General features: G+C 38.9%; 1 non-coding gene across 1 annotated transcript; it reads right to left on the bottom strand.

The window, feature by feature from the left end:
* Positions 1-12,085: 12,085 nt before the first annotated feature.
* Positions 12,086-12,192, bottom strand: LOC145625783 (small nucleolar RNA R71). The gene has a single exon (XR_014110686.1). It is a non-coding gene; the product is annotated as a small nucleolar RNA R71 (small nucleolar RNA).
* Between the last annotated feature and the right edge of the window lie 6,454 nt (positions 12,193-18,646).

Here is an 18,646-nt window from a genome sequence, read left to right as displayed (position 1 = left end):
CCACAACTAAATCCTCTGCACCACCATACACCAGGAATTTATCCTTGTTCCTTTTCAGGTACTTTAGGATATTTTTGGCCGCAAGCCAATGCGCCTCTCCTAAGTCTGATTGGTAACGGCTCGTAGCACTCAAGGCATACGATACATCTGGCCTAGTACATATCATGGCATACATGATCGATCCAATAAGCGAAGCATATGGAATCTGATTCATTCTTACCCGCTCATCAGGTGTCTGTGGACACTGCTTCTTGCTTAGGGTTATGCCATGTGACATTGGCAGGTGACCTCTCTTGGCCTCCTCCATGCCAAATCAAGCAAGTACCTTATCAATATAAGTACTCTGACTCAATCCAATCATCCTTTTCGATCTATCCCTATAGATCTTGATGCCTAGTATGTACTGAGCCTCTCCCAAGTCTTTCATTGAGAAGCGCTTTCCAAGCCAGGCCTTTACAGACTCTAACAACGGAATGCTGTTTCCAATGAGCAATATGTCATCGACATATAAGACTAGGAAGGCGATGTCACTCCCACTAACCTTCTTGTAAACACAAGATTCATTTGGATTCTTGATAAAACCAAACTTACTGATGGCTTCATCGAATCGCAGATTCCAACTTCTACTTGCTTGCTTTAATCCATAAATGGACTTCTTAAGCTTACAAACTTTCCTAGCATTGTTTTGGTCGACAAAACCTTCAGGCTGTGTCATATACACAGTTTCTTCCAAATAACCATTAAGGAAGGCGGTTTTGACGTCCATCTGCCATATTTCATAATTGTAATATGCAGCAATCGCTAAGAGGATCCGAATGGATTTAAGCATTGCGACTGGTGAAAAGGTTTCATCGTAATCAATACCATGAACTTGTCTGTAACCTTTTGCCACCAATCTAGCTTTGTAAATGAATACATTTCCATCTTTGTCGGTTTTCAACTTGAAAATCCACTTACATCCAATAGGTGTATAACCTTCGGGTAAGTCAACCAAGTCCCAGACTTGATTTTCAAACATGGAATCCATTTTAGATCTCATGGCCTCTTGCCATTTAGCAGAGTCGGTGCTTGCCATCGCTTTCTTGTACGTTGTCGGTTCATCTCCATCCATAATCAGGATGTCCTGATTCTCGGTTAATACTAAACCAAGATATCTATCAGGTTGAGATCTCGACCTCTAAGACCTACGTAGGGTAATGGATTGAGCATTTGCATTGTCGGTTCGACTTTGCACATTTTGATCATTTTGACCTGCGTCAACAGATGCTGTTTGAGCACTTTGACTGTCATTATGATTTTGTTGCTCATCCTCACGAACTTCGTCGAGTTCGATTTTCCTCCCACTTGTCATTTTGGAAAGGTGCTCCTTCTCCAAAAAGACACCATCGCGAGCAACAAACACTTTGTTCTCCGATTTGTTGTAGAAGTAATACCCTTTGGTTTCTTTTGGGTAGCTCACAAAGTAAACCTTGTCAGATTTAGGATGAAGTTTGTCAGAAATCAATTTCTTGACACATGCTTCGCATCCCCATATCTTTAGAAAAGATAACCTAGGAGGTTTCTTCGTCCATAATTCAAATGGAGTCTTTTCTACAGCTTTTGATGGAGCACGGTTCAGTGTTAGTGCCGCAGTTTGAAGTGCGTGTCCCCAGAAAGAGATAGAAAGATCACTAAGACCCATTGTTGATCGTACCATGTCTAACAAGGTCCGATTTCTCCTTTCGGATACTCCGTTCCATTGTGGAGTTCCTGGAGGTGTCAATTCTGAAAGTATACCCTTTTCTTTCAGATGGTCATCGAATTCTTGGCTCAAGTATTCACCACCTCGATCCGATCGACGGGCTTTGATTTTCTTGCCAAGCTTATTTTCAACTTCACTCTTAAATTCTTTGAAATTTTCAAATGATTCAGATTTATGCGACATGAGGTAGACATAGCCATATCTTCTATAGTCGTCTGTGAAAGTGATGAAATATCGATGTCCATTTCTTGTGGTTGAGCTCATTGGTTCACATACATCGGTATGTATAAGACCCAATAAGTCACTTGCCCTTTCTCCCAACTTGGAGAATGGCTGTTTAATCATCTTGCCTAATAGACATCCCTCGCAATTCTCAAACGATTCTAAATCGAAAGAGTCAAGAACACCTTCTTGTAAAAGTTTCTTGATGCGTTTGATGTTGATGTGGTCAAGACGACAATGCCACAAGTAAGTCTGATTTGACTCTATGGTCTTAGCTCTTTTGGTATCATTATAAAAAATTTATCCAAAGACACAAACGTGTCATTCCATAAATATAAACAAGATGATATGTCTTGTGATCAAGTTCAAAATGACGTCCAACGCCACAAGATCAAAATATGGTAGATAAAACTAAACAAGTTTTAAATCTAGACAAAATATGAGATTACAAGCTTTCTTTGAAAAATTATCTTCTTCTTCCACTTGTGTACTCATATCCACTTGAAAAGCACCGCTCACTTTGTTCCTGAAACGGGAGCATATAGTGAGCCAATTTTCCGGTATCTAATACCTTATAAATGGCTTATGTTCAAGTGTAAAGATGATACCTGAGATTGAGGTTACTTTTCTTTTCGCCTCATCTTCTAGATACATGCTACATTTTTGTAGTGTCCGGGTCTACTACAATAGAAGCAGCGCATCTTAGCTTTGCTCTTGAACTCCTTCTTCTTTGGCCTCAGAGCAACCTTAGCCTTCTTGCAAGAATAGGTTTTCTGGAGCTCTTGAACAACTTTCATCAAGGACAGTTTGTTCCGCTTGGTCGTAAGTCGCATCTTTAATGCAACATACCCCGAATGGAGTGAGCTTAGTAGCATGAGAGCCGCTTGCTCATCGTCCACTGGTTTGCCAATTAGCTCCAGATGGGTGAATAGCCTTGTCATGTTGAGCACATGAGCTTGAAGTGGCATCCCGGGTCTAAGTCTTGCATTATAGACCTTAGCCCATACTTCTTGTCTCTCTTTCGTGAGACACCCATCTTGCGGTGGCTTGATCCTCATGTTCGAGAGTGACCTAGTCACATCTTCCACAAGTCCATCATAGTTGCCTCTGGTACTTTTGGTGACTCTCAAATTGACTACATCTTCTAGAGCTTTAAGCATCATGTCCGGAAAATAGTTGGAGAACTTCCCCTTCCATTGTACCGGGATGGAGTTTGCCATGAGTCTGGAAACTCTTTTACAATCCACACTCCATACCTCATGTGCCTCATCATTCATAATCCCCTTTCAGTAGAAACTCGGGATTTGAGTGTCCAGAATGTGCTCTAGGTAGCAATTTCGGAGGGTCTTTCGGAGTTCCTCTTCCCATTCCTTAAAGTTTACCAAGTTCAGAGAAATTGGCAACTTTTCAGGCAATTCCGGGAGCATAAGGTCGTTGACATTAGTTGAAGACATGATTCTACAATTGAAAGAATTTGAAATAAAAAACCATTCATTATACTTAAATAAGATTGAATTCATGCATTTTAATCAAACTTATTTAAAAACGTCTTATTCACACATTAAAGATTGTCCCCATTTTAGGTAAGAATAAGTCGATTCCAAGAACCAAAGAAACAAAGAGTGGTTAAGCATGCTTTGGCTTGTCTTAACACTCAATCTTCTAAGGTAAGCAACGCTTTGCTAATGGCTCCAAGCCACTCTTGGTTGAATAAATCGTCGCATCCAATGCTCTCTAAACAATTTATTCACTTTGCCACGACATGTTAGGACTCCATCACTCATATCGTTGAGTATAACCAAAACCACCTTGCATACCCGGTATGCCTTACGTTCCTTGGAGAAGTAGTGATGCCACGCTTTAGCGTAGCCCACCACTACCCTCGTTTGATTGGTAAGTGTGTTTTGGAATGGCAAGTTTTACTCAATATTTTAGGGACCTAGGGTTTCTATGTTGGTTGATTTAAGTGAACTTAATTAATCATCTCAACATTCGAAATCCTAAACATGCATCTAACATATAATTCATATATATATAAACATAAATATATATATCGAAAACATAAATAGAGATGCATTTGGCAACTAGGATGACCCCTTGAGATCTTCAAGTCTTCAAAAGGTCTTCATTTGCAACTTCATGGCTTTGTCTTCTAAGAACCCCGTCTTCAAGACTTGACCAAAATATTACAATTGCTAGTATCTATGATTAGGACTAATCTAAATGTTAAGGTACAAAAATACTCAACGGTTCGCAGACCGTATTTAGATTTACAAAAATACATCACGGATCACAGTCCGTATTTTCTATCCTAATCGGGCCCCACTAGTTGCCATTTCATAAAACCTGTGAGAGAATTTACATTCCTTTCATCCATTTACTATTTGTGAATGGCCCATGCATTTTACAACGATAAACAAGTAACAATGCATAAAACGCGCGAGAACTAGTAACTAATCTAGGTGGTTAATCCAATTAACACGCCTAATTAAACTAGTCAAAGTTGTTTTAATCGGTTATGGTAATAACTTAGAGACGCTCCCACTAAATTCCGCATCCAACTTAACTAATCCAATTAATTAAGTCGGTGAACCAAAATTTTTGCCAAAATTAATTTTGCAAATGTCGCTCAAAACCCGAGGCCTAGCCTCCAAAAATTTTAATTAAATAAACAAAATAATTAAAATAATTAAAACGACAATTTAAGCAAAATTACGAATTCCAAAATGTCTAAGTGCCTAGCACTAAGACTTGGAGTCCAAAAAATACCCTTATTTACATATTAAGAAACGCTAAAATTAACTTTAAAATAGCATTGCCTTAATAACCCGGGGTTATTGTGCCAATTATGGGATTGTACGTACCGTACAACAAGCACGTAGTATGCCCATGCGCACCCCCGCAACACCAAGCATGCATGTGGGCTGCTTGTGCTCGCATGCGCCACGCCCAGCCCAGCCAAGCGTAGCAGCACGCACAGCGCGCACAGCCTTATGCTGCTGCTGCGCCATGCTGCTGTTTGCTGCTGGCTGGCGCGCTATGCTGCTGGCAGCGAGCAGCAGCCCACGCCCTTCCTCGCACACACACACACGCAACACTTGGCAACACATAACATTCAAGGCAACACATAACATTCAAGGCAAAGGTGAAATCAAGAAAACTCGAGTTTTGATATTTCAAACCAAACACAAACAATGGGCTAAATGCACAAGAATACAATCCTTTCTAGACATTAAAGGTAGCCAAGCAAAAGAATAGCTAAGGTTGGTACACACATAATGCATGCAACCAAACTTCCGCGTCCTCTCTAGTTTTGCTTCCACTTTTAAGGTGATATCTCTAGATTCCTCGAAGGAATCGGAAGAAATAATCAATGAAAAACATTTAGGCTACCCGACATCTTGGAATTGATAGCTCGCTTAATAGGCTTGGCTTGATTACCCTCCATCGGTAGTAACTAAACCTTACTAAGGTCAAAAGGTCTTAAAAGGGTTGAAACGTTTAAGCTAGGGTAAAGGGTGTGGAAATAAATTTGGAAATTGGTGGTAAACTTAGAAGTGAAGCAAGGTTGATCATTCCTCAATTCAAACTCAATAAACAACCAACTTTCAAATAAAAAATTCTAGCAACTCCTCCCCCAAGCTTATTCTTTTTCAAACAAACAACAAATATTTTTGTATTTTCTCAATATTTTCTTCTTTTTTTTCATTTCTTTTTATTCTTTGCTCTCGCCTCTTTTAACTTTGAGCGGCTTTTTCTTTCATTTCCTTTATTTTCTTCTCATTTACTCAAACCATTCAACATAACAAATATAATAACAAGTACCAAAATTTGAGTTTTTCACTTCTTTTTCATTCTTTTTTTCACTTTCATTAACAAAAAATACAAATCAAGTCCCAAGAATGCTTCACAAAAACTAATAAAGGTGAAAATAAAGCAAAGGTCCATTGCTTTGTAATGTGGTTACGCCAAAGAAGTGAAAATGACTCAAATTGGGTTACTAAATGAGCAAATGCAAAAGAAAAATTAAAGAATAGAAAATAATAAAACAAAACAAAAATCCTAATTGCCTTCGTCTTCCCCTAGGTTGGTTCGGTCTCGATCTTGGGTAGATTAAGCCAAATTCTCGATATAAGCTAGCAATGCCAAGGATCCAAACGCCACACATGCAAGAAATGTAGAAGGCTAGAACAAAATAGACACATCCTCACAAAAATGACGGTAGTGGAGTAGCAAAAATCACCTTTAAAGCTTCAACTAGCTAAAGAGCGACAACCATCTTACCACAAACCAAGTGACCTAAGGTCTCATAGCCCTTAAGCTCTACTACCTTGGCAATGTTATATGTGTGAACCAACCTCGACATTCAAGTGCATGAAAACCTCTAACAACTAGCAAAGAGGGTATTCTAGGTGCTAAAGCCCAATTATGTCCAAGTTTTAAACAAAACATTTTGAAACTTGCCTTGAATGCCATGGAAAGACACTATACACACAAATATTCACAAAACCAACAGTACTCAAGAGTGCATATACAATTGTGCAAGATGAAAGCATGATCAATCAAAGCTACAAATACCAAAAGTCAACTCAATAAGGCGCTCATGGTCATCCAAACATAGTAAACCAATCTCAATAATAGACTTTGGCAAGTATGAGAGAAATAAATCAAGCAATCATGAGACTATGGATTAAGAAACCACCAAGAGATATAGATAACCCCCCCAAGCTAGCGAATAGCCACTCCCCCAAGCTAGAATGGAGCATTGTCCTCAATGCTCAAAATAAAGGCACAAAGGGTGGGTGGGAGGGGAAGAAAGAAAATACATTCACACAACAATTCATAATTCATTCAATCCAAATGCAAATAAGAAAGCAAATCCAAGATGAGGGAAGAAAGAAAGAGTAAACCAAATGCGAGGTGGATGTTGAAACCCACAATTGAGCACATTGTCAACAATTTCATCTAATTCCTCGTCTTTGTTGCTTTTCTAAATGCAAGCAATCATTGGTGTGCTTCTTCTCAAGGAGCTCAATCCAAAATCCTTGCACATGAGTATATGCATCGAGTACCTATACACATAGACAAGAGTATATGCATCGAGTACCTATACACATAGACAAGAGTATATGCATCAAGTACCTATACAAATCATGAAAATTAGCATCAATATTTAAAGCATGAGAATCCCGAACATAAGTCTCATGATTGGGATTCTCCCAATCATAATTATCCCTAGCTAACCATGAATAGAAATCCCAAGCTTCATCCGAAGACATGTCTTGAAATTTACCATTTAACATATTTTCAACTACTCCTCTAAAATCACATTTAATCCCAAATTTATGATTTCACAATAATCACCCTTGGTTAAACCTTTAACACCATCTAGGAAATCCTCAAGTCTATTGAAATACACCCAAAACGGTTCATTATCAAATTGAGGAATAGAAATATAAGCCATTTTTTCTCAAATAAAGCAACACAAATAAAAACCAACAAATCAAAAGAAAATTATAAACAATGGACTAGTCTCAATAAGATAACACAATGGTAATGGAAGCCGTTCCCCGGCAACGGCGCCAATTTGACAAGGGAATAAACGCGTCGTCAATTATCTATCCCTAGATCAAATACAATTTATACAACCTAAACAAACCTAATACGAGTATAAGGCAAGCATAGGGGTCGAACCACAGAGAACGGATAAACACCACCAAATGGTATCGACAATTAAGCTAGTCCGGAATAGGAGATAAATAAACTAAAGTCTAAATGGATTAAAATTAATATAGCTAGGCACCAAGGGAAATGGGTAGGTGAAGTTGACGCTTGATCATGAAACAACAAAGTAGCAAATCAATGGTAACAGCGGGGTTGGTTCGGTCGAACCATGGGTGTGTTCGACCACTCCTCTTCGAATAACAAAACCTCCAAAGTTTCTGACTCGCACTTCGACCGAACTCTTATTGGTTTGCTCGAACTTGATTAATTTTTTATTTGCTCTGATTTTTGGATCGATTGGTTGCTTAATTGTTGCTGGTTGTTAACGGTGGTGCAGGTGCGGCTGATTGCTTGTAGGTTTGTGGCTGATTGTGGTGGAAGGAGGAGGTGTTGCGAATTGAAGCTGCTGCTGCCAGGGGAGTTGTTAGCTGGGTGGAATTGGTGGGTGATGGTGGTTCAGGTGTGGCTACTGTGGTTGGTAATTGGGTTTTGGTGGACGGTGGTGCAGGGGTTGTTATTGTGGGTTGCGCGGTGGTGAAAGGTGGGTTTGCGCGGCTGCCATTTGGGGTGCTGAAGGTGTTTGATTGGTGTGGAATTGCAGGGAAGAGGGAGTTGCGTGAAGGCTGCGATAGGTGGGAGATGCTGCAGTGGTGCGGCTCGGCTGTGAGGTGGAGTTGATTGGGGGTGAAATTGGTAACAGCAGCTGTGAGGTGTAAATTAGTGGGCTGATTTGGTTGGTGGTTGCAGCAAGGTTTTTGTGGGCTGCTGTGTGCGAGAGGGAGCAGGGGAATTGGTGTGGTGGAGGTTAAGAAGGTGGGGTGATGGATAAGAGGTGGGCAGCAGCCATCAAAGTAAAGAATTGCACACACTTTCACTCGTCCCCGAACTCCGAACTCACTTGACATGAAACCCGGGACCCTAAATACAAAACCGAGGAGAAATCAAGACAAATAAAAATGAAATAAATAAATTAGGAATAAAATAAAGTAAAATAGAAAAAGAGAAATAACACTAAACTAATAAAAATTAAATAAAACTATACAAGTAAATAAAATCAAATAAATAACAAAATAAACTTAAAACTAATAAAAACTAAACAAAAACTATACAAGCAAAGAAAGTAAAAATAAAATAGACTCAAAACTAATTAAAATAAATAAAAGTAAATTAGAATACTTTCAAGGAAAAATAAAGAACGAAATATAACAAATCAAAAGCAAATAAAATACGAAAATAAACTAATTCTAATAAAAACTACGAAAAGAACTAAAACATGACAAAATTACCAAATAAACAAGAAATGTTATTAAGAGAAAACAAGAGAAAGAAAGGGAAAATAAGATAAAATAAACACGAAAATGACTCTAAAAATACTTCCTAAGAGTGACATAATTGTCACTCATCAAACTCTAGTTTGTAGAGAGAAAAGTTCTTGATTGATGATTGAAGATTGATGATTTTAAGTGTTTTTCTCCATTAAATTGAAGCAAGTTTGTAAGGATTTCTTTACTTTAATGCAATTTTTGTTTTGATCTCAATTTCTTTATTGATTGTTCAAGTTGATTGATTCTTGAATTGGTATATTTTTTATTAATAAGATGATGATAAATTTGTTGCTTAGTTTAGTTTTGATAATGATTACCATGATTAGTGAGTAGTTTTCTTGCTAGGGAAATGGTGAAGCATATATTAGTAATTGATTTATGCTAATTGGGGGAAATTGATGGAGTTGATGTTGTGATTAAATTGGTTGATTGATTATGTGTATGTGTGTGTTCAATTTAGGAGTGATCAACCTAAGTTTCTCATACTAGATTGCATTGTAGGTTCACATTGATAAGGAAAATTGATTTGTGACTTACATTTGTCGATTGAGTAGGTTTGCAAGTTTCCTAGCTAGAGTCTCTCGTAGTTGGCTTTAGTTTGACCTCTAGGAGATTAGCCTACCATATTCTCTTGATTTCTTAATCGATTTTCCCTCGCAACGCTTGACTTAGTCATCTTCAATCCCAATTAGTTAAGTTAATTACGAGTATATGTGGATCCATACCCTAGTGCTTATTAAGTTTGATTTTTATTTCGATTGTTTAATTGGTAGAATAGGCACCCCTCATTTCATTGCTTTGAAAAACCTAAGTAATAGTAAAATGAGTAAGAATGTTTGAGTAATTTTGACAAACACCTTACCTGCATTCCCAGCTAAGAGTATAAAAGGGAAGTGGAGTGATATGTCCATTTCATATAGTGTTTTACCCCCGTCCCTCGGTCATAATTAGTAGTGTTTTTGGCTCCTTAGAGCCACTTTTATTACTAATTGGTGTTTTCTAGTGTTTTCGTAGTTTTGGTTGAGTTTTGTAGGAAATTGCACTTTCGGATCATTTTCTAGGGATTTTATGGAGCAATTACAAGAATTGGAGATGCACGACCATTCTTCATAGCCCAAGGCCGGTTAGAGCCATCGAACCGGTGATTAAGGGCTCAATATATGTGATACCGGGGCATTTGGACCAAGTATTCAAGACCCGAAGAGGAAATCCGGATTGGCCCGAAGAATCGGAGCCCATTCGAAGTCCAAGGAGTAGCCCAAGAGTGCCGCCCGGCCAAGACAGCTCCCGCCCAAAGGCGCGCCCGACCGGGCGGGGCAGAGTATTTGTAGCAGCAGCTGACGCCCGAAGTCGCACCCGGCCGGGCGCGAGAGATGCACTTGAAAGAAAAAAGGCGGGCCCGATCGGGCGGTGCCTCGCCCGATCGGGCGTGTGTCAGCATTAGGAGTTTTTTAGCGTCGTTAAGTTTGTTTTAGTTTAGGATTCTTGCTTAATATAAATACTTTTTCGTTAAGCAGGTTTAGTATTCTTTTTTTTTTACACTTCCTTAATCTCTTTTTACTCTTTCTTACTTCTTCTCTTAGACTTTCTCTCTGTACTTAGCTTTTAGATTAGTTTCTCTCTCTACAACTTTGTTCTTAATTCGACTCCTTAATTCTGATTACTTTGGTAACGATTTCTTTTACTTTAATCTTAGTTATTTACTTTATTTCTTTCTTCATGTCTCCTTTAATTGCTTTGTTTAGCTTATGTTTAATTATGTGTGAGTAGTTATCTTTCTAGGGTTTATGGGGATCCATAAATAATATGGAGGGGTAATTTATTGTTGTTAATTATCAATGCTAAATTAATTTCCTATTGATTTATTTAATGCTCTTTGACTAGATTAGGCCTGATCTTTTATGCATGAGTTTGACAATATTGATTCGAGATTCGAGAGATGAGAATTGATGTTTAGGTCTAGTTTCAATAGGCAGGTTAATTTATAAATGGTTAAGTCGAGATTCGAGAGATGAGATTTAATACCGGTAAATTAATTATATGATTGTAATACGTAGCAAAAGCCCTTTGTGATCTGATTAATTTATGCATTGATGATTGATTGTTATGTTTTACCCTGGAATATTGTTTATTGGTGAACCTATGTCCTAGGTCTTTTATTCATTGATTTTCTCTATTTTTATTCTTCCCTACTTTTACTCTTAGTAGTTTAGTTATCCTTCAATTACAATATATTGGTTACTTAATAATTTAGATTGCTTTAATTAATTAGGAATAGAAAGACCAGTTTCCCTGTGGATTCGACCCTACTTCCCTATCTGCATTAGTTAGAGGATTTAGGAATTACTTTTAATTAGGTCAAACGACTTTAGCTTGTCAAAATTTGGCGATGTTGCTGGGGAAACGGTTTTATTTTTATTTCTTATTGTAATCTGTAGTTTAGGTTATTTATTTTTATCTCAGATAATGTTAGTTCTTTGAGGCAAGTCTCATATTTGCTTTTAGTTCTTTGTTTATACCCAGGTGTTCCTGATCAGGATATATCCCATTCGATCCTGAGATCGAACGATCCTTCCATAGACAAAAGAATTTTTACAGGCAAATCCTGGCGGGTTCTGGTGATAATAATAATCTCCGAGAACCTCCAACTAATTCTAGCGATTCAGAGATACCTTCAGATCTAGAATCAGAGATGGCGGTACCTTAGAAGCTCAGTGATTATTCACAGCCAAAGCTTAAAGATTTTCCACACCTTACTCCCACTCCAGCTCTTGATGGGGTACAGTTCGAGATTAAACCTCAATTTATCACGATGATAGAAAGGAAGCAATTCAGTGGAGCTAAGGGTGAAGACCCAAATCTTCATATTGCAGACTACTTTCAGTATTGTAATACAATCAGGCAAGTTGGGGTCACGCAGGACCAAATCAGGGAGATTCTTTTTCCCTTTTCATTATGTGGAAAAGCAAAATTATGGTTTAATGGATTAAATAGAACTACACTTGGTATAACTGACTGGGATACCCTTGTTTTAAATTTTTATAATAAATATTATCCTGCAAAGAGAACAGCTTTACTAAAGAGTGCAATTCAGAACTTTGCCCAAGAGGCCGATGAAACTTTATATGAGGCATGGGAGAGGTTCAAGGATCTACAGAGAAAATGCCCCCACCATAATCTGGCACAATGGCAGTTGATCCAAGCCTTTTACAATGGGATTGGAAATTCATCTAGAATAATATTAGATTCTTCAGCTAGTGGGAGCTTTATAAACCTTAATGTTGATGATGCAGGTCAAGTTATTGAAGATATGACAATACATAATTCCCAATATGGGAATCCTAGAGGCTTTGCTAACAAAGGGAAACATAGTGTCAACTCCATATCCTTTTTACAAGCTCAATTAACCTCTATTTGCCAGAAATTAGATAATCATAGTACTACAAATGTAGCTAATGTTTCTACAATTAATAATAATTCTAATGAGGCTTTCTATGAAAATTGTGGAATTCTAGGTCATTGGGAGCAAGATTGCAGAAGTTCCGTGGAGCAAGTCAATGTCTTTCAAGCTTATAGGCAGAATGACCCATACTCCAACACCTACAATCCTGGGTACCGGAATCATCCATATCTTTCCTACTAGAGCACCAATGTTCAAAATCCGCCACCTCCACAAGAATTAAAGGTGCCACAACAAACTCAGCAGAAATATTACCACCCCAATGCTGGCCAGAAGAACCAACCACAACAACCCTCCTCATTTTCTGACCCTGCTTTGGTAGAAATTAGAACGATGCTGGCTAGTATGCAGAAGCACATGGAGAGTAGAGATGCCCAAATTGATTCGATCATAACACATTATAAAATTGTAGATAATCAAATTGCGCAGATTTCTGCTACTCTACAAGCCCGTCAACATGGAGCCTGCCAGCACAGCCAACCAGTCCTACAAATCAAGCTTATGCAATTACTCTCAGGAGTGGTTCACACTATAAAGGGCCCTCTATGCCCAGATATGATGAGCTTGTTTTAATAAATAATGCTAATCTTGATTCCATCAAACTTGACAATGTAGCTAATAGCCCTGCAAGGCTAAAGAGTAGTACTAATATTTCTGATAATACATTGGAGGGTACGACTCCAGGGAAGGTAGCAGCTCCAGATAAGAGCAGTAATGCTCCAAAGCCAGTTATCAAACTTCCATTCCCCAATCGTCATGCAAAATTCATGAAGGAAATATTGACTAGAAAAAAGTCTATTAGTGAGGTAGAGACAGTAGCTTTCACTGCAGAATGTAGTGTCGTACTTTAAAATAAATCTCCACCTAAAATGAAAGATCCGAGTAGTTTTTCTATCCCTTATCATATTGGCAATCTAATGATTGATAATGCATTATGTGATTTAAGTGCTAGCGTTAGTGTTATGCCATTGTCTGTGTGTTCCAAGCTAAATATGGGTAAATTAAAAGCTACTAATATTACTCTACAAATGGCCGACCGTTCTTTTAAATACCCCTTAGGTGTTTTAGAGGATGTTCCTATTAGAGTAGGTAAATTTTATATACCTGTTGATTTTGTTGTTCTTGATATGGATGAGGATATGCAAACCCCAACTATTTTGGGTAGACCATTCCTTAACACTGCAAGAGCAATTATAGATGTGAGATGTGGCAAATTGACACTATCACTAGGGGACGATAAAATTACTTTTAATCTAAATAATACCCCTAAAAGCCGCATGAAAGAGGAGAAGTGTTTTAGTGTTAATGTGGTTCATAATTATTCTAACAAGCCCCAAGCTCTTGTAAAAGATCCCTTGGATGCGGTATCTTGTGTTTCATCCTCTACAGATGACATAGACAAATGGCAAAAGGAAGTTGATGCAATAGAAAGATCCCTCTACACTGTCAGTCTTGGCTTTGAAGATGAGAAGGTGGAAATAAACAAGCAAGTTGTAGAAATTGAGCCTACAGTAAGTGTTCCGCCAGATCGAGTTGCAATTGTTAAATCTAGTGACAATTTGAAGCAACCATCGATCGAAGAGGGGTCTCTAGTGTGTAGTATTAAAGAACCCCCAGTCTAAGTCAAGGAGGATCCACCAGATAAGGTGAATTGGCGTCCCACAAGGTATGTCAAGAAGTCGTGTTGTGGCCTAAACACCGCTCGACCGGGTGAGAAACCACCCAACCAAGCGTTAGGCCAAGGGTCCTAGTTTTTAAACTTGGTAAGAAGGTCGTGCGGGACCTAAATAAACCAGCGCTTTACGGGAGGCAACCCGTATTTTCTTTCTTTTAGTCTTCTTTCTTTTTCTGAGAGGAGAGAGGAGGGAAGTTAATGAGTTTATTCAGTTGTACAGGTTTGGAAAGAGTTAGTCAAATTTGGAGAAAAGAAAAAAAATCAATCGTCAAAAGTTGCCTCGGGCCCGACCGGGCGAATCTCGCCCGATCGAGCACGAGAGTAAAGGAAGAAAAATTAGCAATTTTCGCCCGATCGGGCGAATGGCGCCCGATCGGGCACGAGATTTGACGTGTACGGAGAATTTTATCGCCCGACCGGGCGCAAGAGTAGAAGAACTTCTGGGTAAAAGATCGCCCGATCGGGCGAAGGGCGACCGACCGGGCGCGAGAGTAACATCAATTATGAGATTTAGATCGCCCGATCGGGCGGTGCGGCGCCCGACCGGGCGCTAACCCAGCCATCCAAAATCCGCTTTTTTTTTTCTTCTTTCTTCTTCCTTCTTTTTCTCATTTTTTCATCTTTCCTCCATACTTTCTCTCACTAAACCTCCATTTTTCTCTAACTTCTCTCTAAGTTTCCCTCTCCATCTCTTACCCAAATCCAATAATTCTTACATATTCTTAATCCTCTCTTCAGCCTCTACACTTCTACACCAAATTTGCTCAAATTCAATCACATATTTTCATACCCATTTTTCTATTATGGCTACAAAGAGGTCCCGGTAGATCTTTGGGAGGGGTTCTAGTTCAAGGGAGGAGTATGATCCGGATTCGCAACTTCCTCAGTGGCCAAAAATCCGAATTTCCACCCCAGAGCAAAAAGAACGGCTAGAACACCTTTGTGGGCGTTAGGTAATTCCTTCACGATGGTTACACCGCCCTACCCTTGAATCTTATTGTTTATATGATTTTGTTAAACGTTTTTTGAACGATATAGGAATGAGAAAATTTGTTGACATGCATTATCCTACATATCGTGAATTAACGTGCGAATTTTTGTCCTCTTTGAAAGTTGTAAATTGTAGGAATGGGCCGAACTTATTTTTTAGGTTGAACAATAGGAATATTAGTTTAACTTATGTTGAATTTTGTAAAATATTTGATTTGAATTCTGAATTACCTCATCAATGGCATGCTGATTATAAAATGGGTGATATTTATCATGTTTTACCTGGTTTACCGACCCCCAACCCCCAACATGCTAGTCCGAAACCTATCCATCACCCTGTCCCAAAAATCTGGCAAAGATTTGCAGGTTGTTGTTTTCTTGGTAAGTACGAGCCTCATAACGCCCAAACCAACGAACTAGCTATTATTGGACACTATGTGTATGGGTTTGGAAAATTGAACATAGGTAGATACATCATCCACCATTTGAGTAGACATGCCACGGCCAGTACCCAATCTAGTACCCCTATTCGTCTAGAAGGCCTGATTACTAGGATAGCAGTTAAAAAGGCCAGTTTTGTTGAGAGTGGACCCCACCGGATGACCAACTGTGGACCGGATACCTATATGACTGCTAGGTACCTTGAGAAGTTGGGATGGGTACGATTGGATAGTGAGCAAACCCCTCACTGGTGTATTAGGACACGGCTTGAGCAGCCATTGCCTATTCTTCCCTTGCCTAGTCCTGACTTGACCGTTTTCCCCCCGGGCAAGCATCTTACACGTATGACCTATTAGTTGCCCATGCCCGAGGGTAAGCACCTCCTGTTCCACCACCACAGCCCCCACCCGAGCCTGAGCCCATAGTGATTCCATCACCACCTCGCATGTCTCACTCGGTCCCCCATGGTGACTCCGACCCATTTTGGGACCTCCAGAGTATAGGTAAGGATTTAGGTCTTATTGAGCATTCCCACACTGACCTTAAGAGGATGGTAGGCTCCATAAACCATAGGTTAGGGTATCTTAAGAGGAACCAGGGTAGTGCCCTCTACCCAATGTATGATGATTATGCTTGTCGGGGCAACATTCCCGCCGATGCCATCTACCCTGACTGGTTTCAGCCTCCACCCCAGGGATACGATAGGGATCCCACTGCCCATGGTATTTATACTGACTATTCTACCTTCCATGGGTACGACCAAGACATTCCTTTTGGGGGACCGTCGAGGGGGAGTTTTCACTCTAAATATTTTGGTGGTAGCTCTTCTGGTGTAGGTGGTGCAGGTGGCAGCGGAGGAGGAGGGTTCGCCTCGATGGATGAGGATGATGAGGATTAGCAAGCTGGGCTAGTTCCCGAGCCAATGAGGACATTGTCTGATTTTGGCTTGGGGGAGATTTTGGATTTAGTTTGTTTTTCTCTTTAATTTTGTTTTTGGTGTGTTTTCTTAGATTAGTTCTATTGCTTTCTAGGTTAGTTTTATTTCTTTCTTCTATGAAAAATACAAAAAAAAAATTGAAAAATAAAAAAAATAAAAAAAATCCAAAAAATACGTTTCAATGAATTGTAAATCATGCTTCCCCGTGCCCCATACTTGAAAAATATTGTTTCGATTCTTGGTATATGACGATAAGCATTGTGGATTTGTTGATCGTGATTTGAAGTTTGATTGCTTAAATGACCTAACATGCGTCAATTTTGTCCAACTGCTTGTGAATATAGTGTTTGACTAGTTGATTTGGTTAGGAATTGTGTGATAGTTCCTAGTATGTCAATGAATTTAAGTATTGGTTTACAACTATGAGTAATGTTTGTATGGCTCATTATCATGCACATTGTGGAGGACGAAGGCATTTGTTCTTTTAGGTAGCCTTCAGAGGATTTAGATACATTTTTTCCCTTCTTGCTACCCACGTTGTTGCTTGTTCCCTTTTGTTGTTTATTAGCCACGTTACAAGCCATATTTGGCCCATTGGTTACTAGTCCCAAGCTTGGCTTGGGGGGGCTATTAGTATGTGAGGCAAGGGAGTTTGTAGCGTGCTTATTATTTGCACAATTTGGGTGGGCTTTGAGAAGTTATGGTGTTCTTGATCATAGTTTATTTTTGATGAGTTTGAAAGTTGAATTTTCTTGAAAAAATAAAGTATGATGATATGAAAAAAAAAAAGAGAAGTTCAAGAAAAAAATAAAGTGAAAAAATAAGTGAACTTCAATGATAAAAAGTTCAAGTGTTCTAAGTGAAGGTTGATCTGAAGAAAGAAAGAAAAAAATTAAGTTTCAATGAAATAAATCACGTTTGAAGAGTTGAAGTTTGTTATTCGCTCAAGTGTTACATTATTATATCTTTATGAGTGGAATTTGTAAGTGTTGGGATTGTTGTTTATGTTTGGAGTTGTATTTGGTGAACTTTTGTTGGAGTTGAGTATGTTGGAGATGATTGGTCATCATTTATTTTTGACCTTGGTTTTATTAGGATTTGCTCCCTTAAGCATTGCTTTTCTCTCACATTTTCCCAAATATTTCCTACCCTTTACCCTAGCCTTACATTACAAGCTTTAAAGACCTTCCGACCTTTGTGCACAGAGTTGTATGGATGTGAAAGTGTTGTTTATCAATGCAAGTTATGATTTGACATATTTTGAGTCGACTAGTAGGTTGAGTTCTTGTCTATTTAAACACACGAGAGTTGTGAGTTTGGGAGGGCATTGTTCACATAAAGGGGTTGGTTGGAGAGCGATCGAGGACATCTTTTACTCGCCACATAAATGAGAGTTGAGTGTATGAGCACTAGTCTTTAATTAAATATGCTCTTGTGGTTTGCTCTATTTGTCAATTGTTAGGGAGGAAGAGTAATTGGATGGATGAGATTGGTTGATGTTGAAGCATGTTTATTAGATTTACCTTGAGTTGTTTGTGCTTGATTTTTACTTTTTGGGGTGAAGCGTATTTATTTATTCATTGATGAGATCTTTGCTTAGGGACAAGCAAAGGTTTGGCTTGGGGGAGTTTGATATGTCCATTTTATATAGTGTTTTACCTCCTGTAGGCGTCGCTCAAAGTGCGCCTATGTTAAAGCATGTGTGAATATGCTTGGCACTCATAGGAAGTGGGAATTGGCATTACGATTAGGGACAAGGATTAGGGACAAATAAAGTAGGGAGCCGCCAACAAGTTTTTAAGGAACTTGTAAACCGTTCACGGATCATAAAAGGCAACCACGAATAAGGGACAACGATAGGCAACAACGATTGACCCGTTAAGGTTACACCCCATTCATAATCCATGAGATTACTAACTCCATATGGTTCGGAACCACGAAAGCAGGATCGGGGATGATGGTACGAAGTGAGTCATGGAGTCACATTCGCCCGTATTGGCCTCTACTCGATTCTTATAGTGAAAATTTATTCCTGTGATCTCAAAGGCACACAAACAAAATATTCAATTCGCTCCAAACTATTATTTAATTAAATTGGTTGAATATTAATGCACACATTATTCTAAAATAT

The sequence above is a fragment of the Chenopodium album genome, chromosome 3 (genome assembly GCF_948465745.1).
Source record: "Chenopodium album chromosome 3, dcCheAlbu1.1, whole genome shotgun sequence".
NCBI lineage: Eukaryota > Viridiplantae > Streptophyta > Magnoliopsida > Caryophyllales > Amaranthaceae > Chenopodium > Chenopodium album.
The sequence above is the reverse complement of the archived record's forward strand: the minus strand, read 5'-3'. Positions and strand labels throughout refer to the sequence as shown.